Genomic DNA, 10,158 nt, shown 5'->3' with positions numbered 1-10,158 from the left:
GAATGGCTTGTCCTGGGCCACTGCCATCCACCGCGGCCAGCTGGCAGGAGACAGCCTTCGGTTTTGTGATGTTCCTGCCGCAGACAAGACCGGGAGGGCTGAGGCTGGATGCTGACTCCATCCTGACCCCCAGCACCGCTGGCCGCATTCGGAGCTGCTGTGGAAGAGACAGGGCAGAATCTTCTCAGTTTGGACATCTTCGGGGTCTCCAAGTTCTGAAGTGAGGAGACAGCAGGGCCTCTGATCCTACCCAGTAAATTAAACTCGCCTGGGGTCCACGGGATGGCCAGAAACTGCGGACACCGGCTGTGCATTCACGGCCGAGCTCAGAGGACGGTCCAGTTTTTACTACGTCACTTCCTTTGCTTTCTTTCTTCCAGCTGCCCCAACCGCCCAGAATATTCCTCTCCGGGGACCAGGCCCAGAGGTGCTACATCATGTGCTGAAGGCCACGGAATTGGCGAGTGGCTGGGCTGTGTTTCACCACAGGTCAGCATGTTTAAATCGTTGGCTTCTTTCGCCTGCACCCCAGCTGCCCTGTCTGAACGAATCCTTCCCCCGTCCCAGGACTGAACACAGAGGGTCTTTGGGAGGTGTTATTGTCTCCCCAGCCATGTGGGCTGAGCTGGCCCCGCGAGCCTTCGTCCTGACAGTCACAGAATCATTGAAGAAATGCCTTCAAAAGGCAAAGGCCCAGCCCTCGGTTGGGGGGACTGGCTGGTCTCAGGGTCCTGTCCCACTCGGGGGTTCTAGGATTCTTGATTCAAACACACAGGGCCCTTCCCTCAAGCAAGTGCTGGTGCAGCTCAAGTGCCCCCTCCCGGCCTCCACGGGGCCAGAACAGAGCAGGGGCTCGGTGCAGTGGGACCACACACCCTGGATGGCCCTTCAATGCCTCCGGCACACCCGGGGGACATGTGTATCCTTGGAAACTCGTCAGCTCTGAGGAGGAAGCCTGCGTTCCTGCCAGGGGCCAACATGCATCTCCTGGTCCTCAGAGGAGCTGTGTTTCAGGGTGGTGACCAGCACACAACTTTGGTGTGTCCAGATTGGCACCCGAGGTCGAGGAGTCTGATGGGCCCTGGGCTGCAGGACGTCGCCTGAGGATCTGGGGCTGTGAGCGGAGGTGAGGGGTGTGTGTGGGGGGGTGGGGAGGCCCAGAGTCGGAGGGTGGAGCCTGGGTTGGCGGCAGGGCTGGAATCCCTGGCATCAGGGGGAAGTAAGGGGTGAGGGTCCAGGAGGCCGAGTGCTGAAGAACGAGGAAGGGGGAGCTTTCTGCCCTTCGGCTGGTCCCAGGTCCAGCCCTGAAAAGGTCCCTGTGGGTTCTGGAGGCAGATGCGAGGAGAAATCTCCAGGGGACGGTCCATTCCTTGCCTCTTCCAGCTGCTTCTGGATGGCCCCCGGTGCTCCTTGTCTCGTGGCCACCTCACTCCCATCTCCCGTTACGTGGTCCCCTTACCTCCCCCTCTGGATCCCCCCTCCCTCTTACAAGGACCCTTGAATGACATGGGGTCCACCCAGATAATCCAGAATACCTTCCCACCTCAAGATCCTTAGCTCAATCACATCTGCAAAGTGTCTTTGCCACAGAAGGTGACATTCACATGTTCCGGGGCCCAGGATGTCCATGTGTTTGGGTGTCCTTATTTAGCTGACGGCACCAAGCCGCCCCTTCCCCAGGGCTGGTGCAGTGCCCTGGCTGGAGGGTGACATGGGCAAGGCTATGAGTGGACACTCAAGGGTAGGTTGATACGATGCCCTGCGTATTTCTAATTCCCCAACTGAGATGGTGACTTATGACTTATACCGTTGGACTTGGCATTACCTGAGTGACCATAATGCCGTGGGGTCTTCAGAGCTGACTGTCTTGTGAACTGTGCCAGCTCCACTCACAGGTTACGGGTCGTCTGTTTAGCCTGGACCTTTTATGGTCATCTGTCTCTCCTCTGACGGTCCTCTCCTTGGATGCAGACACCTCCATCTGTTTTCATTCAGCACTGTATCCCCAGGCTTGGCACACGGAGGACACCAGATAAACACTGGGAGAGCCTTCTCTCCAGCAATTTGAGCCAAAGATAATATGAAATGAGATTTATGCAAAACTGCTACAAATTATTGTTCAACTATTCTTGCAAGTTTCTGATATCCTGAGGCTAGTACATTAAAAAAAAAATCATGGAAGTTCGTTCTTAACCCCGTAATCCTTAATTTGTCAAGGAAAAGCTGCAAAACACCCTCTAAAGCACAATTTAGTTAGCTGAGGGCCTCATACATGGGCTTAGATTAGTGAAAACATGTCAGTGCTGATAGATGTAGTGGGATGAAGAGGGGTACACTCACCCAGACCTAAGAATAGGACGTGGTTCGGAATAAGGGTCTTTGTAGATGTAAAGAAGGTAGGATCTCAAGATGAGATCTTCCTGGACTATCCAGGTGGGTGCTAAATCCAATCATTGGTGTTCAGATAAGAGAGAGAGTTTGACACAGAGGCACACAGGGGAGAGCTCCAGGTGAAGTCAGAAGCAGGGGTTGGCCTGGTGGCCAGGGAGCCCCCGGAGCCCCCAGACGCTGGGACAGTCACTGCAGGCTCCTCCCTGGGGTCTCCAGGGGGAGTGAGACCCTGCTGCACCTTGACTCTGGACATTTGGCCTCTAGAGGTGTGAGAGCAGAAACTGCTGTGGTTTCAAGTCCCAAGTGTGTGGTGATCTGTGGCAGCAGCCACAGGACAGTCACACAGGAGACAAAGACGAAGACTTGCGAGGGGAGTACCTCTGCGTGAACCCACCACAGCTCCACCCACGTTTCTCAAGGCAGAAGGGCCTGGTTGGCCCACAGAGGAGGATAGGGCTGCGGACACGGTGGACCTTGTTGGGATGCTGTGGCCCATCTCATCCGTATCTGCTCTAAACATCCTCAGGTCCACCCTCGCTTGACACAAAGACAGTGGGTGATGAGGTTGCTTTCACAGCGATTGACCCTTGTGAACATAGGACAGGGATCAAACACATGTGCACATGGCCCACACCCTCTGTGCTCCTGGGGGCCCCTGGGACATATTTAGCTTACTTGCTTTTTAAATTTTGAGGATATAAGACCGTATTCAAGCAAGAGAAGAAATAACTGAAACAATGTGACTTCCAATGTTTGATCCATTGTGGAGAAAGTTTGGGGGAGGGCGGGGACGGAGGGGGAAGTGGGAAGTCGGGAGGGAAGGCCCAGTGGCAGCTGCTTCACAGGGAGCTGTATCGAGGAAGGGACTGGAAAGAGGCCCGAGAAGGGAAAAGGGGGACAGCGCTGGGGGCAGCTGGAGAGGGTGGGGAGGAGAGCCACAGGTGAGAGGACGGGGCAGGGAGAGGGAAGCTGGTCAGAGAAGGAAGGAGCAGGTGGTGGACGACACGGCAGGCAGGAGGACAGGACCAGAGGAAAAGGGAAGCGGAAGGAGCAGGCTGAGAGCAAGCTGGCACTGCCCGCCTGGCCGGCCCCTCCCAGACCTGGCCCACCTGCCGGCCCGATGCCCCCACCCCTCCAGGCGTCCTGGACCGCAGAGCAGCAGTCCCCAGCGCTGTCCCTCCCTCCTGGCCACCGAGACCTCCGGCTCCAAAGTTTCCATTCCACACCATCACTACCCTTCATTTTTAGATCCTGCTTGCTCCCAAAAAGCACAAACATATTTTATCAGGGAGTAAGTAACCACTTACAGCTTTAAAAAAATAAAGAGTTTCCTTTAGAATAGTTTTAGGTTTACAGAATAGATGCAAAGATGGTTCAGAGAATTCCCAGATACCCTATACCTGTCTCCCCTGTTGTTAATAACCTTACCTGTATATTTACCACAATTAACGAACCAATACTGAAGCACTGTTAGTAACTAAAATCCCTGCTTTATTCAGGTTTCCTCAGTTTTTCCCTAAAGTCCTCTTCCTGTTCCAGGATCCCATATAAGATCCCATATTTATTCATCGTGTCTCTTCAGACTCTTCTTGGCTATGAGAGTTTCTCAGACTTTCCTTATTTTTGATAACCATGGAAGTTTTAAGGAGGACTGGTCAAGAATTTTATAGGAAGTCTTTCCATTTGAGTTTGATGTTTTTCTCTTGGTTAGACTGGGATTGTGTGTTTTTGGTAGACAGACCACCGAAGTCAAGTGCCGTTCTCATCCTGCCACAGTCAGGGGTACATCCTGACAACACGATACATCTCTGCCGATGTTGACTCTCGACCGCCTGTCTGGAGTAGGATGTACCAGGTTTCTGCACTAGGAAGTTGTTCTTTTTTTCCATGCTGCACTACTTGGAAGGAGGTCACCATGCTCAGCCCACATCTTGGAACCTGCCCACCAGCCGTGGTTTTGTTAGTAGAGAATGGTGTTAGGAACCAAAATCTGGGTGCTGGGTGTGCTCATCACTACCATGGCGTCCTTTCTGCCAGTCCTTCTCCACAGACAGAGGCAGGGAGCAGGGTACCTCCACAGTCATGGTGGCGCAGAGATGCTCAACGCAGTGTCACGCACAACATAAAACCTCAGGGCTTCCCTGGTGGCACAGTGGTTGAGAGTCCGCCTGCCGATGCAGGGGACGCGGGTTCGTGCCCCGGTCCGGGAAGATCCCACATGCCGCGGAGCGGCTGGGCCCGTGAGCCATGGCCGCTGAGCCTGCGCGTCCGGAGCCTGTGCTCCGCAGCGAGAGAGGCCACAGCAGTGAGGGGCCAGCGTACCGCAAAAAAAAAAAAAAAAAACCTCAGAACCCCAGGCATGTGGCAGGTGGTGACAGAGGTGACAAGGTTATTAAGACAAGCGTCAGGAACAATTGAAGTTAAATGGTCGAATTTATACTTCTATCAGCCCAGAGAAATAAGACATGGAAACAGAAAATATGCTGAGTGATCAAAAATCTTTAAAGTGCTATTTATTGTGCTTCTCCACCTCTGCATTAGTAGACTGGCAGGTGTGTGTGTGTGTGTCTCTGAGCTTATACTATTGTACTATTTACTGCACTAATATGTTAGGAACATCCCCCCATGTTCTGAACCCTTTCCATGATTTTTAATGGCTACAATTGTAATCCATTGAATTGACGCTGCATCATTTATTTAACTGTCTCATTATTGTAGGACATTTGAGCTCTTCCCAGCTTCTGTGGTAGTTGTCATGGTGGCTGTTTCTGCTGTAGTACCCTGTACCCTGAGGACCTTGTTGTACTAAAGTTGTATCTGCCCCTTTGGTTCTTTTCTTAGCACATATTCCTAAAAATAGAAATGCCAGGTCAGAAAGCATGCACTTTGTTTCTGCCCTTGGTCTCTCTTGCCAAGTGTTTGTCTGCAATGCTGTGTTGGTTTACACGTCTACACCGGGTAGGAGAGCTCCCATTTCAGTGCAGCGTCACTAGCAGATGATCAGTCTTCCAGTTACCTCTGCCCACAGCATAGATTTTAAAACAGTGTTATCCAATTTTTTACGTGTTACTTTGTATTTAATTTAAGTGATGTTAAATTGTTTTTATGTGTTTATTGCCATTTATTCATGTCCTTTGCCTTTTGCTATTGGGAATCTTTCCTCTTTCTTATTGCTTTGCCCAAGAGAATCAACATATTAGAAATCTTATAGTAAATAAGAAAATATTTGGGTTGAATGTTCAAATATATTAAAGGGAAAACAGGGTTTTTGAAACAAGGCACAAAGGTGGCAGGGAAGCCAATAGCCTGCTTTCACATGAACTAATTCCCCTTCTATTTCAAAGTCTGACAGGAAGTAAATGAAATAAGGACAAATTAAATAGAAACACAATGAGCAGAGACAGGCTTAATGTCTGTGTCAGACACAGTCAAGTTCAATGCTGAAGGGGCAGTGCTGGTGATGGAGACCAGGCTTCTTGTGCCCTCCTGGGGAAGGACCAGACTCCCTCCCTCTGCCGAGGACCAGAGCATCATCACATGCAGGGGAAATGGCAAAGCAGACTCTCCTGTGAGGCTGGTGGGACTACTGGTCACCCACACCTGAGGCTCTCCTTCCCGGTCCCCCAAGAACGTTTGCCAGGAGGATGGTGGGGACCCCTGTGACAGGGAAGGAGGATCAGCTGAGTGACCGCAGGTGGGTGTCTGCTTTCCTGGGGAGGATGCTTCTCGGCACAGAAACATGGAAGAACAATAAGAAAATGGTTAACATGTCTCACCTGCATAAACATACATCTCTGTACACAGCACACACACACAAAGAGGGAGGATCTGCTGAGAAACACCTTCCAGCAGGTCCTCCAAGACACAAACAAACTCCGCTCCGGGAGGACGCTTACTGTGTGCAAAGTCACTTAGCAAGTGGGCTTCGGGGTGTTGCCCGCAGGGGACTTCAGGGCAGCCTTTCAGATGGGCTCGTGCCCTCCCTCCACTGCAGGCCCCAGGTCCCCGCCCAGCCCACTCCCTCCCCTGCCCAGGTCTCTCCACCTTTGTCACCCCAGTAGGTCCCCCCCACAGCTTGTCACCCGGAGCGGCTCCCACTCTTTTCCCCCTTTTGCTTCTCTGCAGCCCTCGTTAGGATCCGACATCACCATTTTTCTCACTTATTGGTTTACTGTCTTTCTCTCCCCCTAGAAAAGGAACTGCCCGCAGGCAGCCGGCTTGGACCTTCTGTCCACAGCTGTTTCTCTGGCCCTCGGGGTGCCTGGCACATAGGACATGCTCGGGAAGTGTTTGTTGAGGGCACAAGTGGCCGCCATGTGGTCCACTCAGAGAGGGGCCGGAGGTCACGGTCAGGGTCGTCTGGAATCACCGAACTGGCAAAGCAGCTTTGCTTGTGCCATTCTGCTCCCAGGCTGCACGCCTTCCTGATAGTCCCAGGGCATCAACCCCAGTAATCCTCTGATTGAGATTTTTCACCTAGATTCTAGTCTAAGGGGACAGGTCCAGGAGGCTAACATCAAACCAGGACTCCCTGGGAACAGTCCTCAAGGCCCTGCTGTGCTGGCTTTTAAAAAATTCGTGGCTTTGTTTTGTTTCTTTTTTTCCTTTTTTATTGAAGTATAGTTAATTTACAATGTTTCAGGTGTACAGCAAAGTGATTCAGTTGTATACATATAACTTTATATATATATATATATATATATATATATATATATATATATATATATATATATATATATATATATATATATATATATATACCAGATTCTTTTCCCTCATAGGTTACTACAAGATATTGAGCATAGTTCCCTGTGCTCTGCAGTGGGCCCTTGCTGGTTACCTGTTTTATATAGAGTGCTGTGTGTGTGTTCATCCCAAACTCCTCTTCTTTCCGTCCACCCTCCTTTCCCCTTTGGTAACCACAGCTTGGTTTTCTATGTCTGTGAGTCTGTTTCTGTTTTGTAAATAAGTTCATTTGTATCTTTCTGTTTAGATTCCACATATAAGTGATATCATAATGATATTTGTCTTTCTCTGTCTGACTTACTTCACTTAGCATGATAATCTCCAGGTCCATCCACGTGCTGGGTTTTTGAGAGTGTTTAGTGCTCCTGCAGCAGGCGTCTGGAGTGCGGAGAACACAGCCGCTCACATCCAGGCAGAGCGTGGCAGCTACTGGCTGCGCCGTCTCTCCAGCGGTAACTGAGTCACAGGGATGGAACCAGGAGGGCTGAGCCTGGCGCTGTTCCCGCCTACCCCACCAGTCCCCCTGCCCCGAGATGGAGTCCTGTGAGTGCACGTGTATGTGTGCTTGTGTGTGTGCATGCACGGTAATTTAGAAAGCATTTGGAAAGTAGGGGACATCTTACCGAGCAGAAACATTTCTCCTAAAAGCAAGACCAGCATGAGAACCAAAGCTGAGAGGGAAAGCCTTTTGCTCTAAAGGATTAAAGGATCGCTGAATGGGGATGAGAATCCCATCCATGTCGGCCCCAGACACAGTGACATGGGCTCTGACTAGAGTTCCTGGATTCTCAGGAACCTGGACCTGCCCCCTGCCCTGCTTCTCACCTGACCCTATAACATTGGGTTTTACGAACAGGTTTCAGTGAGAAGTGAAGGCCTGGCCTCAGCATCTGAGGTGGATGCTCGCCGCAGGAAAGCAGGTTGGTGGAAGAGGCCCCTGTCCTCATGGGCTCCAGACCTGGTGAACCTTGAGGTTACACCAAAGCCCTGGTAACTGGTTTTCCTCTAGCATCACAGTTTCATAAGCAGGTTGACATTTGCCAGTTGGGTGTTCATTACTGTTCTTTCCTGTACATGTCACAGCCAATTCCATGATCCAGTGAACAGGTTTGACCTGGGCCAGTGGCGTCTTCACTGAGGTTAAACCTGCCCAGATGGGAGTGGACCCTGGCCATTTCCCCAGAAATGCATCCAGATCAAATTCTGAAGCTCCCTTTTTATTCGTTAATTCTGTTTTTGGTTTGTGGATCTTATTTGACTTTCAGATGAATTTCATAATTGCTTTAAAGGAGAACTTGAAACCATTAAATGAAGCAGCTCTATCTTGCCCCTGGCCATCCCCAGGCTGCACTTGAGTTATTCTCTCTGAAGCCACGAGTGTGTTTTGAATCAAAACTGCCTTCCTGGCCTGCCAAGAAGCGGGTTCAGAGACGATTCTCTTGTGTTTCTGGCGCCGAAGAAGTAGCTCTGCCGTGCCCTGGCCAGGCACACTCGGCCGTTCACGGACATACAGAAGTATTGATGGTCACAGATGGACTTGACCTCATGGGGCCTGGAGTCCTGCCTTCTGGGACTCTTTTCCCTACAGGGAGGAGGAGATGCTTACCCAGCCTGTGTCCTCATGTCCAAACCTTACTCTTTCATCCCCGGCACTGGGTCTGCCTGTGGGGAGTTAAACACACACCCAAGTTCTCCCTGAGCCAAAAGGGAGCAGTGGTGGGTGGTCGGGGTCCAGAGGGAAGGGTGGGCGCAGGAGTCAGGCCGCCTGGGTCCCTGTCTGCCCCAAACTAGTCCTGGGCACCCCTGGGATGTCTGAGCCTCGGTTTCCACATCTGGAAAAGTGGGCTCTCACAGGGCAGAGGTGTCAGTGTGGCAAAAGCTCATCAATACCAGGCCATAGTAATGATAATGGAACACCAGTAACTGACGCGGAGAAAGGATTTGATGTTGCCAAAACGTTTTTGCATCTGCCACTCCTTTGCCCATCACACGCTGTTCTGCTCTGTCCGAGGAACCTGAGCTTGGCCCGGTGCTGGCCTTCAGCCACAGGTGAGAGCCACAAAGCTGGGGTCGTTCTGAGGTCTTCACCAGCCAGGCTGGACTCACCTGATGGCTCCCAGGCTCCCAGGTCCCCTGGAGTGAATGCCCAGGTGGGCTGTCTCAGGGCTGTGGCATCAGGCCTCACAATGGGGTTAGGGCACCAAGCAGCGTCAGGGGTAACACAAGTGGGTGCCGAGAGGGGGCTGCTTCCTCTGGAGCGATGACTCTTCTCCATGGCACTGTGCTTTGCTCTGCATCTAAGTAGACGGTGTGGTGGGGAGGGGCTTCAGCGAGGTGGGATGGTTTTGGAGGTCACAGCCAGCAGGGCCAGGATGGAACGGGGCTCCTTCCCGCCCTAAAGCATGACTCCAAGACTTTAAGATGCTCTCAATTTCAAGACCTATCCCTGAGGATTGTTTAGGGAAAAAAATATACCTAAGCAGAAACATTACTACATAAATTATGCGTACTGGTTTTAAGACACATTCAAGGGTACCAACATGAGAAGAAAAGCATGTGCGTTTTCAAACTGGGGCAATGGGTACACATGTGGCACAGAGACGTCTGCATGGAAGAAATTTCTTCTTTCTGTCCTGACTCAGGCTAGCACGGGTGTCGGGAGAACCCTGGGCTCTCCACTTAGGCAAAGTCACATTAGTTAGAGGGGCTTCGGTGGGGAATACAAAGGGGTGGAGGAGAGGCCTTGGACTTGGAAATGGAGGGGCTGGGAGCAGGCTCCACAGCTGGCCTTGCAGCCTCCGTCCCTCATCTGCAAACAGGACCTCAGAGCGCCCTTCTCAGGGCTCCTGAGGACACAGGGTGACAGGGACACGGGGGCACCGAGCACAGGCCCGGAATAGAACCCGGGGCACTCACCGGCAAACGAGCAGAGCCACACTCAGTCTCAGCACTCAGCCTGGCGCTGCAGTACTGTTCCCCTGGGAGGTTTGGCCTAGGCAGGTCTGCAAAGGAGCCCTAGGC

This window comes from Hyperoodon ampullatus (assembly GCF_949752795.1).
Source record: "Hyperoodon ampullatus genome assembly, chromosome: 8".
NCBI classification, from domain to species: Eukaryota; Metazoa; Chordata; class Mammalia; order Artiodactyla; family Ziphiidae; genus Hyperoodon; species Hyperoodon ampullatus.
This window is presented reverse-complemented; position numbering follows the sequence as displayed.